This window comes from Arachis hypogaea, chromosome 3, assembly GCF_003086295.3.
Source record: "Arachis hypogaea cultivar Tifrunner chromosome 3, arahy.Tifrunner.gnm2.J5K5, whole genome shotgun sequence".
NCBI lineage: Eukaryota > Viridiplantae > Streptophyta > Magnoliopsida > Fabales > Fabaceae > Arachis > Arachis hypogaea.
The window spans coordinates 62,022,838-62,037,831 of record NC_092038.1 but is presented as its reverse complement, the minus strand read 5'-3'; positions in this window follow the sequence as shown (position 1 = coordinate 62,037,831).

Genomic DNA, 14,994 nt, shown 5'->3' with positions numbered 1-14,994 from the left:
AAATAACCAGCCTAAGAACAGGATAAAAACATGGAAACAGCTGTCAGAAAAATTCCTGAATCACTATTTCCCTCCAAAACGGATGACACAGCTAAGGCTAAGCATCCAAGGCTTCAAACAAGGAGATAATGAATCCCTTTATGATGCTTGGGAGAGATACAGAGAGATGCTAAGAAAATGCCCCTCTGAAATGTTTTCAGAGTGGGTGCAATTAGACATCTTCTACTATGGGCTTACAGAAAAAGCTCAGATTTCTCTAGACCACTCAGCTGGTGGATCTATACATATGAGAAAAACAATTGAAGAAGCTCAAGAGCTTATTGATACAGTTGCCAGAAATCAACATCTGTACCTAAGCAGTGAATCTTCCATGAAAGAAGAAGCTAAAACAGTAACTGCAGAACTCAGTCCGGTGGATCAGGCTAATGAATTTAATCAGCAATTAGACTTTCTAACTCAGCAGCTAGCCGAATTCAAGGAAATATTACAGGAAACAAGAATGGCTAACAGGAATATGGAAGTGCAATTAAAGCAGACAGAAAAGCAACTGTCAAAACAAATAGCAGAAGAATGCCAAGCAGTTCAATTAAGAAGTGGGAAAACATTAAATACCTCACTTCAAAGCAGCAGGAAGCCAAGAAATGAACAGATGTCTACTCAAAATCCCTCTGAGGACAATCAGAGCCCAGAGAGGAATGATGCTGGCGCTGAACGCCCAGACCATGCTCATTCCTGGCGTTCAGCGCCAGAAACAAGCATGAATCCGGCGTTGAACGCCCAAAGGGAACATGGTTCTGGCGTTCAAACGCCAGTAACAAATAAGGAAGTGGCGTCTAACGCCACTCCAGCTTCCACCCCTGGCATTCAAATGCCAGTGGGTGATCAGTCACATACAAGTGCTGATAACAACCCTTCTAAAAAGGCTTCCCAACCCACTTCTGTAGGTAATAAACCTGCAGCAACTAAGGTTGAGGAATACAAAGCCAAAATGCCTTATCCTCAAAAACTCCGCCAAGCGGAACAGGATAAGCAATTTGCCCGCTTTGCAGACTATCTCAGGACTCTTGAAATAAAGATTCCGTTTGCAGAAGCACTTGAACAAATACCCTCTTATGCTAAGTTCATGAAAGAGATCTTAAGTCATAAGAAGGATTGGAGGGAAACTGAAAAAGTTTACCTCACTGAAGAATGCAGTGCAGTCATTCTGAAAAGCTTACCTGAGAAGCTTAAAGATCCTGGGAGCTTTATGATACCATGCACATTAGAGGGTACTTGTGCCAAGCAAGCTTTATGTGATCTTGGGGCAAGTATCAACCTAATACCTGCATCCACTATCAGAAAGCTTGGTTTAGCTGAAGAAATCAAACCAACCAGGATGTGTCTTCAACTTGCTGATGGCTCCATTAAATACCCATCAGGAGTGATTGAAGACATGATTGTCAAGGTTGGGCCATTCGCCTTTCCTACTGACTTTGTGGTGCTGGAAATGGAGGAGCACAAGAGTGCAACTTTCATTCTAGGAAGACCTTTCCTAGCAACTGGCCGAACCCTCATTGATGTCCAAAAAGGGGAAGTAACCTTGAGAGTCAATGAGGAGGAGTTTAAGTTGAATGTTGTCAAAGCCATGCAACATCCAGACACCCCAAATAACTGCATGAGTGTTGATATTATTGACTCTCTGGTAAGAGAGGTCAATATGGCTGAGAGTCTCGAATCAGAGCTAGAGGACATCTTTAAAGATGTTCAGCCTGATTTGGAGGAATCAGAGAAGATAATAGAACCTCTGAAAATCCCTCAAGAAGAGGAGAAACCTCCAAAACCCGAACTCAAACCATTACCACCATCCCTGAAATATGCATTTCTGGGAGAAGGTGATACCTTTCCTGTAATTATAAGCTCTACCTTAGAGCCACAGGAAGAGGAAGCACTAATTCAAGTGCTAAGGACACACAAGACAGCTCTTGGGTGGTCCATCAGTGATCTTAAGGGCATTAGCCCAGCCATATGCATGCACAAGATCTTACTGGAGGATGACGCCAAGCCAGTGGTCCAACCACAAAGGCGGCTGAATCCAGCCATGAAAGAAGTGGTGCAAAAGGAGGTCAATAAATTACTAGAGGCTGGGATCATTTATCCTATTTCTGACAGCCCCTGGGTGAGCCCTGTCCAAGTTGTCCCTAAGAAAGGTGGCATGACAGTGGTTCATAATGAAAAAAATGAACTGGTTCCTACAAGAACAGTTACAGGGTGGCGTATGTGTATTGATTATAGAAGGCTCAATACAGCCACAAGAAAGGATCATTTTCCTTTACCATTCATAGACCAAATGCTAGAAAGACTAGCAGGTCATGAATACTACTGCTTCCTGGATGGATATTCAGGTTATAATCAAATTGCAGTAGATCCCCAGGATCAAGAGAAAACGGCATTCACATGTCCATCTGGAGTATTTGCATACAGAAGGATGCCATTTGGCCTGTGCAATGCACCTGCAACCTTTCAGAGGTGCATGCTCTCAATTTTCTCTGATATGGTGGAAAAATTCCTGGAAGTCTTCATGGATGACTTTTCAGTATTTGGAGACTCATTCTGCTCCTGCCTTAACCATTTAGCACTTGTTCTGAAAAGATGCCAAGAGACTAACCTGGTTTTAAACTGGGAAAAATGTCACTTTATGGTGACTGAAGGAATTGTCCTTGGGCACAAAATTTCGAACAAGGGAATAGAGGTGGATCAAGCTAAGGTAGAAGTAATTGAAAAATTACCACCACCTGCCAATGTTAAGGCAATCAGAAGCTTTCTGGGGCATGCAGGATTCTATAGGAGATTTATAAAGGATTTTTCAAAAATCGCCAAACCTCTGAGCAACCTGCTAGCTGCTGACACGCCATTTATATTTGATAAAGAGTGTCTGCAGGCATTTGAGACTCTGAAAGCTAAATTGGTCACAGCACCAATCATCTCTGCACCAGACTGGACATTACCATTTGAATTGATGTGTGATGCCAGTGACCATGCCATTGGTGCAGTGTTGGGACAAAGGCATGACAAGCTTCTGCATGTCATTTACTATGCCAGCCGTGTTCTAAATGATGCACAGAAAAAGAGCTACTTGCAGTGGTCTACGCCATTGACAAATTCAGATCCTATTTAGTAGGATCAAAAGTGATTGTGTACACTGATCATGCTGCTCTTAAATATCTACTCACAAAGCAGGATTCAAAACCCAGACTCATCAGATGGGTGTTGCTTCTGCAAGAGTTTGATATAGAAATAAGAGACAGAAAAGGGACAGAAAATCAAGTAGCAGATCACCTGTCCCGAATAGAACCAGTAGAAGGGGCGTCTCTCCCTCTCACTGAGATCTCTGAAACTTTTCCGGATGAGCAACTCTTTGCCATCCAGGAAGTGCCATGGTTTGCAGACATTGCAAACTACAAGGCAGTGAGATTCATACCCAAAGAGTACAGTAGGGTGCAATCAAAGAAATTAATCACAGATGCAAATTACTATCTTTGGGATGAACCATATCTCTTCAAGAGATGTGCAGACGGAGTAATCCGTAGATGTGTGCCTAAGGAAGAAGCACAAAAGATTTTATGGCACTGCCATGGATCACAGTATGGAGGACATTTTGGAAGTGAGCGAACAGCCACAAGAGTCCTCCAAAGTGGCTTCTACTGGCCTACTCTCTATAAAGATTTCCGAGCATTTGTGCTTAATTGTGACAGTTGCCAAAGGTCAGGCAACCTACCTCACAGTTATGCCATGCCTCAACAAGGAATATTGGAGATTGAGTTGTTTGATGTATGGGGCATTGACTTCATGGGACCTTTCCCACCATCATACTCAAACACTTATATTCTGGTGGCAGTGGATTATGTATCCAAATGGGTGGAGGCTATTGCAACACCCACTAATGACACTAAAACAGTGTTAAAATTCCTCCAGAAACATATCTTCAGCAGATTTGGTATCCCTAGAGTATTAATTAGTGATGGGGGCACTCATTTCTGCAATAAACAGCTTTACTCTGCTCTGGTACGTTATGGAGTTAGCCACAGGGTAGCTACTCCATATCACCCACAGACTAATGGGCAAGCTGAAGTCTCAAATAGAGAACTTAAAAGAATCCTGGAACGGACTGTAATTAACCGTAGAAAGGATTGGGCAAGAAGCTTGGATGATGCTCTGTGGGCATACAGAACAGCATTCAAGACCCCCATAGGGACCTCTCCATACCAGCTTGTGTATGGAAAGGCATGTCACTTGCCAGTGGAACTGGAACACAAGGCCTACTGGGCGACCAGATTCCTGAACCTTGATGCCAAGTTAGCTGGAGAAAAACGATTGCTCCAGTTAAATGAGCTAGAGGAATTTAGACTCAATGCTTTCGAGAATGCAAAAATTTACAAGGAGAAAGCAAAAAGATAGCATGATAAGAAATTGTCATCCAGAGTCTTTGAGCCAGGGCAGAAAGTTCTGCTATTTAATTCAAGGCTCAAATTATTCCCCGGGAAATTAAAATCCCAGTGGAGAGGTCCATATGTAATTACAAGTGTATCACCATATGGATACATAGAACTTCAGGATAATGACTCTAACAAAAAGTTCATTGTTAATGGACAAAGAGTTAAACATTATCTTGAAGGTAATTTCGAGCAAGAATGCTCAAGACTGAGACTTAATTAAAGATCAGTAATAGTCCAGCTAATGACACTAAAGAAGCGCTTGCTGGGAGGCAACCCAGCCAATCACAAAATTTAATTTTATTCGTTTTTCTAATAAATTAAAGTTTTACAGGTAGATGCTACAGTATCTTCAAAAGGTGAAATAGCATTTGGTTGAAGTCACAGAGTTACAGAGAAATTTGGAAGCTCACTGGCGTGAAAAAGCCAGTGAAAAACACTTTGGGCGTTGAACGCCCAAAGGAAGCACCCACTGGGCGTTTAACACCAGTAAGGGTAGCCATCTGGGCGTTAAACGCCAGAAAGGAGCATCTTCTGGGCGTTAAACGCCAGAAAGAAGCACCTTCTGGGCGTTTAACGCCAGACTGCTAGCATCCTGGGCGTTCAGAAAAACGCCCAGTGACAAAGAACTTCCTGGCGTTCAACGCCAGAAAGAAGCATCAGCTGGGCGTTGAACGCCCAGGAGAAGCAACAATTGGGCGTTAAACGCCCAAAACATGCATCGTTTGGGCGTTTAACGCCAGGATGGTGGGAGGAGGTAAAAATTCGTTTTTAATCCTAATTTTTTCAAAATTTTTATGTTTCAATTCATGATTTCTTACATAAACATGTTCCAAATTGTCATCCAACATATCAAGTTAGTTTTCTAAAAACCCTGATTTCTAAAAATCCATGTTTCAAAAATTTTAAATATATCTTAACCCAAAAAAACAAATGGCTTTCCAATCCAATCCAACTCTTTTAAGTTTGTTTTCAAAACTCAATTATATTTTTAAAATCTTTTTCAAAATTAAAAATTTAGATCTATCTTTGAATTGTTAGTTAAATCTTTTTTTTAAAAACTATATCTTTTTCCTATCATATCTATCTTTTACAAATCATATCTTATATCTTATCTTTTCCTATTTTCGAAAATTACCCACCCCTCCCTATATTTTGAATTCGGCGCCCCCTCTCCTCATCCCCTTCCAACACTTGCCCTCCTCCTATCCCTCTTCTTTCTTCTCTTTTGCTTGAGGACAAGCAAAGCTCTAAGTTTGGTGTGTTTTATCCGTGATCACAAAAACATACCCACTAAAGATCATGGCTCCTAAAGGAAAACAACCCAACTCAAGAGGCAAGAAAGAGAACACTCCAAAGCCACTTTGGAATCTAGGGAAGTTCTTAACTAAAGAACATTCAGACCATTACTACAAGATAATGAGTCACAGATCAGTGATCCCGGAAGTCAGATTTGATCTGAAAGAAGATGAATATCCGGAGATCCAAGAGCAAATTCGAAACAGGAATTGGGAAATTCTGGCCAATCCTGAAACGAAAGTAGGAAGGAACATGGTTCAGGAGTTCTATGCTAATCTATGGCAGACAGACAGGCAAAGAATAATTGGAGCTGCTCTCTTTGACCATCGGACCTTAGTCAGAGGAAAGATCATTCATACCAATTCTGACAAGATCAGGGAGATATTTAAGCTTCCCCAACTGAAAGATGACCCAAATTCCTTCAATAGGAGAATGATGAGGGTCAATAAAGGGCTGGACAAGGTTCTAGAGGATATATGCATCCCTGGAGCTAAGTGGACCACCAGCACGACTGGCATCCCAGTTCAACTCAAAAGGGAAGATCTAAAACCAGTAGCCAGAGGATGGCTAGATTTCATAGGGCGTTCCATATTGCCCACCAGCAACCGTTCTGAAGTCACTATTAAAAGAGCAGTAATGATTCACTGCATCATGTTGGGAAAAGAAGTAGAAGTCCATCAGCTGATCTCATGTGAGCTATACAAAATAGCAAACAGGAATTCTAAGGACGCCAGATTGGCTTATCCAAGCCTAATTTCTATGCTCTGCAAAGATGCTGGAGTAAAGATGGGAATAACAGAATATATCCTAATTGAAAAGCCCATTACTGGAATATCAATGGTCAGACAACAACAACAAGATGATCCAAACAAGAGGAGAGCACAAGAAGCCCTCCCAGAACTGCCTCAATTCGAATATTGGGAACATCTTGAGGCTTCTATTTCCAAATTGCAAGAAGCTATGGACCAAATAAAGGAAGAACAGAATAATCAAAGTAGCATGCTTTGCAAACTGCTCAAGGAACAGGAAGAGCAAGGGTGTGATCTAAGGGAGCTGAAGCGCCAAAAATTAATCCTTGAACAACACCCCACAGATTAGAGGAACATCTACTCCTCAAAACAACAGGTTGCTGAGTTCCAATTTTTCTGCTTTAGCTTAGTGATAGTATTATTATAGAAATTCACCTTAGGAGATATTTAGTAGTAATTAGTATGTCTATTTTGATTTTATTTCCAATTAAGCTATAATTTATTTTTCTCATCATCATCAGGCATGAATAAAGTAGTAGATTTTTTTTAGAATAAAGAAGTAATCTATATTTTTCGAGTTCTTAATAATAAAAATTATAATTAATTATGTGTGGTGGCAATACTTTTTGTTCTCTGAATGAATGCTTGAACAGTGCATAATTTGTACTTTGAATTTGATGAATATTGGCTCCTGAAAGAATGAGGAACACGAAAAATATTATTGATGATCTGAAAAATCATGAAATTGATTCTTGAAGCAAGAAGAAGCAGTCAAAAAAAAAAAAAGAAGGAGCAATAGAAAAAGCCACGAGCCCTTAAAACCAAAAGGCAAGGGTAAAAAGGATCCAAGGCTTTGAGCATCAATGGATAGGAGGGCCCAAGGAAATAAAATCCAGGCCTAAGCGGCTAAACCAAGCTGTCCCTAACCATGTGCTTGTGGCATGCAGGTCCAAGTTACAAACTTGAGACTGAGTGGTTAAAGTCGTGATCCAAGGCAAACAGAGTGTGCTTAAGAGCTCTGGACACCTCTGACTAGGGACTTTAGCAAAGCTAAGTCACAATCTGAAAAGGTTCACCTAGTCATGTGTCTGTGGCATTTATGTATCTAGTGGTAATACTGGAAAACAAAGTGCTTAGGGCCACGGCCAAGGCTCATAAAATAACTGTGTTCAAGAATCAATATACTACACTAGGAGAATCAATAATACTATCTGAATTCTGAGTTCCTAAGGATGCCAATCATTCTGAAATTCAAAGGATAAAGGGAGATGCCAAAACTGTTCAGAAACAAAAAGCTACAAGCCCCGCTCATCTAATGAGAATCTGAGCTTCATTTAAAACTCTAAAATATTATTACTTCTTAATTTCTGTTAAAACCTATTTTATTTATCTAGTTGCTTGAGGACAAGCAACAGTTTAAGTTTGGTGTTGTGATGAGCGGATATTTTATACGCTTTTTGGGGATAATTTCATGTAGATTTTAGCATGTTTTAGTTAGTTTTTAGTAGAATAATATTAGTTTTTAGGCAAAAATCATATTTCTGGACTCTACTATGAGCTTGTGTGTTTTTCTGTGATTTCAGGTATTTTCTGGCTGAAATTGAGGGAGCTGAGCAAAAATCTGAGTTAGGCTGAAAAAGGACTGCTGATGCTGTTGGATCCTGACCTCCCTGCACTCGAAATGGATTTTCTGGAGCTACAGGAGTTCAATTGGCGCGCTCTCAACGGCGTTGGAAAGTAGACATCCAGGGCTTTCCAGCAATATATAATAGTCCATATTTTGCGCTTAGAAAGACGACGTAACTTGGCGTTGAACGCCAAGTACATGCTGCTGTCTGGAGTTAAACGCCAGAAACACGTCATGATCCAGAGTTGAACACCCAAAACACGTCATAACTTGGAGTTCAACTCCAAGAAAAGCCTCAACTCGTGGATAGCTTTAGTCCCAGCCCCAGACACACCAAGTGGGCCCCAGAAGTGGATTTCTGCACCAGTTATCTTAGTTTACTCATTTTCTGTAAACCTAGGCTACTAGTTTACTATTTAAACAACTTTTAGAGACTTATCTTGTACCTCATGACATTTTTAGATCTGAATTACATACTTTATGACGGCATGAGTCTCTAAACTCCATTGTTGGGGGTGAGGAGCTCTGCAGCGTCTCGATGATTTAATACAATTCCTTTGTTTTCCATTCAAACACGCTTGTTCTTATCTAAGATGTTCATTTGCGCTTAATTAAGGAGAAGGTGATGATCCGTGACACTCATCACCTTCCTCAATCCATGAACGTGTGTCTGACAACCACCTCCGTTCTACATCAGATTGAATGAATATCTCTTAGATTCCTTAATCAGAATCTTCGTGGTATAAGCCGGATTGATGGCGGCATTCATGAGAATCCGGAAAGTCTAAACCTTGTCTGTGGTATTCCGAGTAGGATTCTGGGATTGAATGGCTGTGACGAACTTCAAACTCCTGAAGGCTGGGCGTTAGTGACAGACGCAAAAGAATCAATGGATTCTACTCCAACTTGATTGAGAACCGACAGATGATTAGCCGTGCTGTGACAGAGCATAGGAACGTTTTCACTGAGAGGATGGGAAGTAGCCACTGACAACGGTGACACCCTACATAGAGCTTGCCATGGAAGGAGCCTTGCGTGTGTTGAAGGATTTCAAGGAAGAGTTGAAGTCAGAGGACAAAGCATCTCCAAAACTCCAACATATTTCCCATTACTGCACAACAAGTAATAATTTGATTTTCTCTTATTTTTCTTACAATTTTAAATACTTTGACTTCTTACAATTAAATCCAAATAACTTTATTGGCCTCCTGACTAAGATTAATAAAATAAACATTGATTGCTTCAAACCAATAATCTCCGTGGGATCGACCCTTACTCACGTAAGGTATTACTTGGACGACCCAGTGCACTTGCTGGTTAGTTGTGCGAATTACAAATTCGTGCACCAAGGGACAAGAGCAAATACTTGCCATGCAGTCCAAATGGATGAAGCAACAAGAAGAGTGGCAGAAACAACACATGGAGCAGCAACAGGAGCAATATTCACAACTCACTCAAGCCCTACACCAAGTAACAGAGAGGCGAGAGCGTCAAGACAAACACCTTCAAGAGCTCAACCAGCGGCAATTAGCTCAGATGAAATCATTTAATGAGTTTAGTGTGCTGAATGAAGGAAGGCAGCTGCATAGAGAGGAGTTCAGTGTAAACACTCAAGCCAGATTGAGTTACATGTCTGATAATATGCACCACCTACATTATGCCATTCCCACCTATGAGGAAGTCCAAAAAGAGTTTGTTGAACGAGAAGAAGGGAAGGTGAAACAGCAGAAGGAAACTTTGAAGAAAAAGATGGAAGATGCTAGGTTCTGGAAGAAACTACTTGGAAAAGGCAAAGGGAGTGGGAGCACAAGCACTCAAGAAAGGCACCAAGAGGACAAGCATGGAGGGGAGCATGAGCAACCACATGAGTAAAAGGTGGTGGAGCTTCTTTCTCGGTTCTTTGTTTATATCATAAATAAGGAGGGTCTTGTATGAAATAGAACATGCCTCCATAGTAGCTAAACAACTTTCAATTATGCATTCTAAGTTTTCAAATTAAGAAGTTAGTGCCTGCTAGCCTTTATGTTACTGCATTCGTATCTTTACTTATTGTATGCTTGTCGTTTAAATCAAATGAAAAGAGAATGTCTATGTTTACAAAAGACCAGAAATGAGTTCATATTGTGGAAATGCATTCATGAATCTTTGGGGTAGTCATAAGTTAGCTAAGTTGGTTCAACCACAAGGTTAGGATGACAACTATCTATCCTGAATGCTTACTTTTGATATACCCATGAGACTAAGATAACAACAAGATCCTAATAAGAGAAAAGGGAAAGAATAATGGAAGTGAAAAACAAAAGAAAAAGAGTAAGCAATAAGGCTAGGCACCAATGGTTTACCCTAAGACATGTGTCTGTGGTGCTCCTGTGTGAGGGATCTACTTGGATGAATAAGCTCTTTGGGGTGCTTCATCACCTGGTAACTTGGGTTAACTAACCCGGGATTATCAGCTGAAAATCCACTATCAAGAGTAACCTTCACCACAGAGCATTTAGTAACCCAAAGAGGTGCTGGACACCAAGGTCTGAAGGAAAGAAAATAAATAAACTATATGTCTGTGGTGTGTATGTATGGGGGAGAGACTTGAGTAAGTAAGTCCTTAGGGGTGCTTCAACACCCAGCACCTTGAACCAACTGGTTCGGGAGTGTTGGCTGAAAGCTTATCCTAAAGAGTTGCCCCCTTACAAAACACTTAGCCTAAATAACACAAACAACCCTTGAAATAACAATAAAAGGATCAATAAATACATGTCTCATGGGACATAACAAAGTGAGTAATTTAGGAGATGATAAAGGTCTGAAAGCCAGTAGTGGAATGAACCTAAGTTGCTATGCATGAAACCACCATAAAATCAGTAATATGACTTCCACAAGGATGACTCATTTCTCTGAAGATTCCATTCATCATTCTCTTGTTCGAATACTTGCTTAGGGACAAGCAAGCTTTAAGTTTGGTATTGTGATGCCAGGGCATTTTGGCCAGTTTCACTGACCTTTTCTTTACTGTTTTTAGGTAATTTCATGCATTTTCTTAGGAAATAAGTTAGTTTTGGGCAGATATTCACACAGACCTTGATTCAAGCATACATTGTGCATTTTACATAATTTCATGAGGATTTTGCATGATTTTAATGACAAAACTGTATATTGCATTACCCATGACTTGGACTAGAACTTTGATGTACTCTGTTGCTTGATTTCAGGACCAAAGGAAGCAAGGAATGGGAGGTAACTTGCAAAGTTAAGGAGAAAAGTGATTGCCAAAAACACTCTCAAAAGCCATTAATGCCACATTAAAGAGTCACGTTAACTAAGTTAACGTGAACTCTAACGTGGAGAAGAGAAGTTGAACCAACGTTAGTGACACTCAACATTGTCACTAACGTTGGCAATTGCTCACAAATGGCCACGTTAGAAGCCACGTTAACCTAATTAACGTGGCCTCTAACGTTAAAGGGGGAAGAGAAGCCAACGTTAGTGACACTCAACATTGTCACTAACGTTGGCCTAAGGTGCAAAGAGCCACGTTAACTCCCACGTTAACTTGGTTAACGTGGGAGCTAACGTAAGAGATGGAGAGTTGTCGACAACGTTAGTGACACTCAACATTGTCACTAACGTTGGAGCAACCACTCAAACCCCAAGAGCCACGTTAACCTCCACGTTAACTTGGTTAACGTGGAAGCTAACGATGAGGAATGAAGAATGAGCCAACGTTAGTGACACTCAACATTGTCACTAACGTTGGGATGGCTAAGAATGGCCACGTTAGAAGCCACGTTAACCCAGTTAACGTGGACTCTAACATGAGACCTAGGGGCACACTTGAACATTAATGACAATGTTGAGTGTCACTAACGTTCTCGAAGGTTGGCAAAGGCCACGTTAGAAGCCACGTTAACCTAGTTAACGTGAGCTTTAACGAAGCAAAAAGGGGCACACTTGAACGTTAGTGACAATGTTGAGTGTCACTAACGTTCTCGAAGGCTAACAAGGAAACGTTAAAAGCCACGTTAACCCAGTTAACGTGGGCTTTAACGTGAGGCAAAGGGGTGCATGGCAACGTTAGTGACAATGTTAAGTGTCACTAACGTCCTCGAACTTGTATTTTCACTAAATATTAAACACCCCTAACGTCTTGAGCTAAAGTCTCTGCCCACTTCACACTTTCTCTCTGCAAGTGAGCCAAGCCCAAATGAAGAAAGGAACTGCTTCAAACTCAAAGATCCAAAGGCCCAAGACTTGAAGAACTAACTAGAAGCTGAGAAGAGTAGTATATATAGGAGTAGTTTTGAAATAGAGAGGAGCTTTTGGGGGAGGAGAGAACTACTCTCTGTATCTTTACTTTCTCTACACTTCTAGTTTTATGATGTATTCTCCATCTTTGATTTTGATTTCTAGAGCTATGAACAACTAAACCCCTTTCATTGGGTTAGGGAGCTCTGTTGTAATTTGATGGATCAATACTAATTTTCTTGTTCTTCTTCTATCTTTCCTTTTGATTTTACCTGAAAGCTTTCGATCTTCATCCAATTGGATAGTGATCTTGGAAAAGAAGCTATTCAAACATGGATCTCTTCGGATCCATGAAAGAGGAATGAAGAGATTAGCTAGAAATGCTTTCTCATGCTGGACCAAATTGAGTGTGGATGGGTATGTGGCTATAACCCTCTAAGCACTTGATTTGGGAAGTGCATGTGGTATAATCAGTGACCACACTTCATCTCTTCTCATGAGAAATTGACCAAGGAATTGGCTATTGATCAATATTTGAGAGATTGAATTGCAAGAAATTGTGATTCAATCACTTAAGATTGCCAAGGAGATCAATGAGTGCATTGATTGAGAAATTCCCCCATTCCCATTTATAATTCTGCTATTTACTTTCAGTCATTTACCTTCCTGCTATTTTAATTTCTGCAATTATCAACTCTATTCATGGATTCACTCAACTAGATCATCCCTCTAATTAAAGTTGTTTGATCAATCAATCCCTGTGGGATTCGACCTCACTCTATTGTGAGTTTTTACTTGACGACAAATTCGGTACACTTGCCGAATGGGAATTTGTTGAGAGACAAATTTTTCCCAATCAACGAGTGAGATGATCACTTAACAAACTCAAATTGATTAAAACAAATACTAATTATTTTTAATATTTTAATATTAAAAATGTTAAGAGTTAGATTTTATTTATAACTTTATAAAATATTTATAATAATAATTACTATATATATTATTTAATTTTTTAATAAAATTTTTAATATAATTTTATGTATTATTCCATACAAAATACGGGAACATACACTAGTTTATTAATAATAAAACAACAAAAATAATAATGAATTAGATCTTCCATTAATCGTAATAAATATTTTTGGCAATGCTAATCAATTAGAATTTTATTCTTGATGTGTTACATCCCCACACGCTAGTGAAATCATGTTTCTTGAAAATTCAATCGATTGGACATACAATACAATTGATTGAATTTATGGATTTTCCAAAATTAAATCCATTGGAATTACTACATAATGGATTGAATTTTGGAAGAAATGTGGATTTTTTCTAATTCAATCAATTGTTCGTGTTACCCAATTGATTGAAGTCATAAAAGCAATATGGGTTTTCACAATTCAATCGATTGGTTGTTATCCAGTCGATTTAAGTCTTCAAAGCAATATGGATTGTCACAATTCAATCAATTGGTTGTGTTACCCAATTGATTGAATTATGCACTGCATTATATATTATGCCATTCTAAATTGTCCTGCTTGTGTTTATAAATTATTATTTTATTATTTATCTATCTTATCTTTAAAATTCTATCTTTAATTTTTAAGTTTTTAGTTTGATTTTAGATATTCTAATTTTATCTTTTCATTAATATTAAGATTATAAATTGGTGAATAATCTATCATCAATTACTCAATCCTAGAATTGGAATCATTTATCAATCTCCTTGATTATCAAATTTTTCAATGTTTTTGTTCATCGTTTATCCATCTACTTAATATCCACTTTTTCTTCACTTTTTATCCATCTCTTTAATATCCAATATTTGCCATTGATTATGCGATAATTACAATTACAGCAATCGGCAGAGATCCAATCAATTTCTTTGTTGTAGTGTTCAGTAAACAATACATTGTTTTGATTAAAAAATCAAGATCAATCAATAGCATCTCTAATGTTGCAATTCTTTGTTTCGATTCTTTATTCATGAAATTGATTGTGTAATGAAAAAAATATTTTTTTCTTTTAGTAATTCACAAACATTGAGAAATACTAGAAAGTAAATAAAATTATTATTTTTTATTATTAATTAGCTGGCAATATTTAAAAGTGTGGACTTAAAATGTATTATTGGATTATTATACTAAAAGAATTTATATAGTTTATAATTTTTTGTCATTGTGAGTCCCACTATAATAAACGCTCAACGTGTTGATGGTATTCATATAGCTTATATTCTATGGAAAATCGAATTAGATGAATTCGATTTATGAAATTGGTTGAGCATAATAGCAAATCAATTAGCGTTTTATCAAATCTCTAAATCAAAGCAACTAGCTACGAATTATATCACGGTTACTCACCTTTGAGGACAAGAACGTTCAACAAAAAATATTTTGGGACCATCTTAAAATATTACTCAAAATTATAATATTTTAAATATTAAATATTTAACTACCAAGTCTAGCAATTCAAACACTTCCATTGGATACGTTTATTTGGCCTTCTCAGAAAAAAATTAAAAAACAGTAGTAATTTTTCAACGTTTTTTAATTTTCTTTTAGAATAAAAAAATGTACTAGTATGTAACCATTATATGTGTATATATAAC